The sequence below is a fragment of the Corylus avellana genome, chromosome ca10, assembly GCF_901000735.1.
Source record: "Corylus avellana chromosome ca10, CavTom2PMs-1.0".
NCBI classification, from domain to species: domain Eukaryota; kingdom Viridiplantae; phylum Streptophyta; class Magnoliopsida; order Fagales; family Betulaceae; genus Corylus; species Corylus avellana.
The window spans coordinates 11,419,830-11,424,862 of NC_081550.1; the positions used below are offsets into that span (position 1 = coordinate 11,419,830).

Here is a 5,033-nt window from a genome sequence, read left to right on the forward strand (position 1 = left end):
GGAAAAGTTGGAGTCCCTGACTGTGCAATTGATCGCAGGTTTCCTGTGATTGAGCGCACTACCAGAGAAGACAAGCAGCGAAGCGGTCATGTGCAATCGTGCGCACAACAGAAGAGTCTTGATAGCAGACGTGCGATCGAGCGCACCCGTGCACAGGTGACACATCAAGAGTGTGGCCAGACTGTTATTATTTTCATATTAGGGTTTTTCAACTCCCACTTATAATCAGAGTAAAACCCTACAAATTTCCTATGTTAACTAGTGTAACAAGGACTTCTAAAGCCTATAAATAGACCTCTTAGCCTCTAGGAATAAGTGTGGAGAAATAAGCACAAGCTCTGGAAAGAAATTGAATGCTAGATTAAAAGGAGTTTGGGTTTTTCTCTTCAACCTTTTATTTTCATTATGTAGTTTCTATTTTTAATTAGGGCTAGATTGAAGCCCTAATTATGTCTATTTATGATTGCAATATTGGCGCCTTTGCTACAATTATATTTTGGTATATTTAATTTGATTAATACTTGTTATCTTGTATTCCTCATATGTGTTTGTCTAGCCAACATATTCATGTTGGATGGACTAGTTAGTTAAATCAATTTGAATGATAGAGTCTTAGGTTTAATAGGAGTAACAAGAGAAATCTACATCGGGTTCTTGGGTTAATCAACATGAGGAACCGGGAGTAGACACCCATGCCCTAGGCCTCGTATGTTTGTCGATTTCCACAGATTTATGCTTTCTTAAAAAACAACTTAGTAGACACCCATGCTAAATCCTTTAAGAAAGAAACAAATTAGAGTAGACACACATGCCTAATTCGTTGCTTAGGAAAATCAATAGCTTAAGGAGTAGACACGCATACCCTTAGGTTGGCAAACATTAGATATACTGGTATAATTGGCACATTGGTATATTGTTATCTTAATTAGTTTGATTAGTGGTGGACATCAAAACCCTAATCCTTTTTAGTTTTATCTTTCTATTAAATTCAATCATGACAATTGAATTTTATTTGTTAGGAAATTATTTTTAAACATAATTTTCCAATCCTTGTGGGAATGATCTCATATTTGCCGGCTATACTATCGTTTGATCTTGTGCACTTGTGAGTAAAACGTACTAAATATTATCTATTAATTTAGGTAGTATTTGGCACAACAAGTGTTTGGCACCGTTGCCGGGGATTGTGTTAAATTGTGTTTAGAATTAGTTTCCACTAGTTGGTTGTTTTAATTTTGTTCTTAATGTTTCTTTTTTATCAAAAATTAAAAATATTTTTTTTTTAGATCTCCAATTACTTCTCTGTTCTGTTCTGTTTCAACTAGCACCTGACAGTTTGTTACTGCGATCGAGTGGAGACCAAGTGTGATCGAGCGCAGCGCACTAAACCTTCGATCGAGCGCAGTTCTAGAGGACTTCCGCACAGTGGTACTGAAGCTGCTGTGATTCCAAGAGAAAATTCTTCTTATGCACGGTCGTCGATCTCAAGCCTCAACCGTCTTCCCACTTGATCTAGAAATTGAGAGGACCATTCGACAAGGGAATAAAGACAATTCCGACACAGAAGAAGAAGAAGAAGAAGTTGAGGAAACAATGCAAGAGTTGCCAGAGAATCGCAACCAGTACGAAGGCCCATGAACCAGGCTTTCATCCAGAAAAACCTCAACCAGCCATAATGCATAGCATATCAACCGGAGGTGGAAGGCAATTATTATATATCCCCACAAATACTCAATGCATTAACTCACTTCAGGGGCACAGCTGCTGAAGATCCTAACTTGCATTTTAAGAAATTCTTTGATCTCTGCAAACTTCAGCATGTTCAAGGCCTAACTCCAAAAAGGCTCAAGTTAGTCTTATTCCCTTTTTCTTTAAAAGACAATGCTAAGTTATGGTATAATTCATTGCCTGCAGAGTCTATTCATACTTGGGAAGAGTTATCCAGCAAGTTCCTAAAGAAGTTCTTCCCTGCCCAAAAGACAAGGCAGCTTAGAAGGGAGATTCAATCATTTCAACAAAAAGATGGAGACATGTTCTTTGAAGCGTGGGATCACTTCAATATACTGCTTCTTAAGTGTCCACATCACAACATGCCTCAAGATGATCAGGTACAAGCTTTTTATGAAGGTTTAAATGATATTAACAAGGGTATTGTTGATTCAGCTTGTGGAGGTATGCTGATGGAAAAGAGCAGTGAGGAAGCCATAGAGCTCTTTGAGATTTTGAGTGAACACTCCCAACAATTCTCATCCAAAGGGAGGCAAAAAGTACAGAGCAAAGGCATGTATGAAGTGAACCTGAGTGGTGGACCCCAAAATCAGATGGCTTTGTAAACTATTTATAGTAACATCGTATGTTATGTGGAAAGAAAGCTGGATATGATTGTCAAAGCTATGACTGCTCAGAATGTCTCACCTAGTTAACAAGCCATGCAACCTTAGGTATGTACTTTATGTTCTCATTTTGATCACACTACTGGGACTTGCCCTTGTACTCATTTACAGATCAAGAGCAAGTAAATTATGTGGGACTGAACAATTATCCTCCCAAGAATAATCCCTACTCCAACACCTTCAATCCAGGGTGGCGAAACCACCCTAATTTTTCATGGAGTAACAATCAGAATACTCTTAACCATCAAGGGCAGCAGAGGAACTACCAACAAGCAAGCCAACCAAGCCAAGAATCAAAGCAGAATGACTTGGAGAGTATGGTATAGGAATTCATGAATGCTCAAAGACAAATCAATACAAAAACCGATCAAGCGATACAAAGAACCGAGCAAGCTATGCAAAGATTGGAAGTCCAAATGGGGCACATGGCTAAGGAACTAAGTGAAAGAAAACAGGGTGGATTCCCATCCCAAACAATACCCAATCCTGGAGCATCTTCTTCAGGACAGAAATAAGAGAATAAAGGGAGAACAATAGTTTGGCTGAAGACTTTAAACTTAACACTCATGGGAGGCAACATATAGTTTATCCTATTATTTTTTTTACTTGTTTGTCAATTTATTTTTATGATTGTTTTTAGTTTCTTTTTTATTTGTTTTAGTGTCTATTTTGCAGGGACAAGTGTGCTTCAAATCATGTTTGGGAGTGTGCTATGAGCCATGCTATCCCAAACAATTTCGTCCATATCCTGGGTAAATTCTTTCCATGTTATAGACACATTGGGGACAATGTGTAATTTAAGTTTGGGGTATGAGAGACACTTTACACACTTTGTCCCAGTTTTATGTTATTTTTATTTTGTGAAATGAAAAAATATATCCATGTTCATGTTGTCTTAAAATTTTGGTTGATCTTAAAAATTGTGATTTGATTTCATTGGTGAGCTTAAAATTTTGAACACATGATCTGATAATTGAATTTTTTTAGTTTGGTTACTTGTTTAGAACAGTTGAGAATTTAGATGTTTGATTTGATCTTACACAAGCACATTAGCACATAATTTGTGGGGTATGACATAAAGTCTAATGTGTGTGTTTCTATGTCTTGGGTGAACTTAATGATTTATTAGATGAATACTTTGGCATATATATGTAAAAAAAAAAAAAAAAAAAAATTATCATTGATAAGCTTTTTACTAAGTAACTGGACCTCTTGCCTCAAAGCATTGAGTGTTCACGTGAAAAGGTGAAAATTTTTGATTTGATTAATATCATGGTTACTTTGGTTTTGTAGCCTTTTTGACTCGAGTTAGTAAGTCCTGGGGGTGTCTCTACACTTAATGCCCTAAAACCATCAGATTTGGGAGTCATTGACTTAACACTCATTACATGGGTCAATTAGAAAGCTTAAGAGAACCAAGCATTGCACAACCTGACGAAGAAGAAAAAGAAAAAAAGAAAAAAAAAAAAAAGGAAATGAAAAGAAAAGAAAAATATGCCATTGTTGTTCATTCTAATAGCGATTTCAGTGAACTTTGAGATATTAAGACATTGCACATTTGAAATAATTGGAAGCTTCATATTTATGTGCTAGTTCACTTTACATTGTTTCGAACTTATGATGCCTTAGCATGTCTTTTGTTAGTGATCAAATTTTAAAATTTCAATTCATTGTGAAAATGAAGTTTATCTTTTTAAGCTTGCTAATGAATGAGAATCATGGTTTTGAGTGATACTTTCATTTTTGAATAACATGAACTCTTGCATGATGTTTGTGGGTGACATTCCTGGAAAGCCCTCACGAGACTTCACTCGTCCTCTAGGGAATTCCTAGGGGTTTAAAAGGCTTGTTGCATATGCTAAATGCAATCGTACATCACACGAAAGATGGATTTATCTTTTTGTTTTCTGTTTTTCATTTTGTTTTTAGTTTTGTATTGCTAAAGGACTAGCAATACGTAAGTTTGGGGGTGTGTTAAGTGCCAAAATATTCATATTTTAGCCCCCTTAAACTTATATGTGTTAATTCCTTAAGTATGTTAATTTGTGCTATTTTATTTCTTTTATGTGTTTTTCATGCTTTTGTAGGCTTTTGGAAGATAATGAAGTAAATCTGGAAGGTTTGGGCTCAAAGAGAGAAATTGGGAAAAGTTGGAGTCCTGACTGTGCGATCGATCACAGGTTCCTTGCGATCGAGCGCACTACCAGAGAAGACAAGCAGAGAAGATGCCATGTGCAATCGTGCGCACAACAGAAGAGTCTCGATCACAGACATGCGATCGAGCATACACGGGTTGCGATCGAGCGCATCCGTGCGCAGGTGAGACATCAAGAGTGCGGCCAGACTGTTATTATTTTCATATTAGGGTTTTCCAACTCCCACTTCTAATTAGAGTAAAACCCTACGAATTTCCTAGGTTTACTAGTGTAACAAGGACTTCTAAAGCCTATAAATAGACCTCTTAGCCTCTTGGAATATGTGTAGAGAAAGAGGCATAAGCTCTGGAAAGAAACTGAAGGCTAGATCAAAAGGAGTTTGGGTATTCTTCTCTTCCACCTTTTATTTTCATCGTGTAGTTTATATTTTTAATTAGGGCTAGATTGAAGCCCTAATCATATCTATTTATGATTGCAATATTGG

The 5,033-nt window shown here is 36.7% G+C and overlaps 1 non-coding gene across 1 annotated transcript; it reads right to left on the minus strand.

Moving 5' to 3' along the window:
• Nucleotides 1-1,985: 1,985 nt before the first annotated feature.
• LOC132164819 (small nucleolar RNA R71) lies at nt 1,986-2,092 on the minus strand. Its single transcript, XR_009438422.1, has one exon. It is a non-coding gene; the product is annotated as a small nucleolar RNA R71 (small nucleolar RNA).
• Between the last annotated feature and the right edge of the window lie 2,941 nt (nt 2,093-5,033).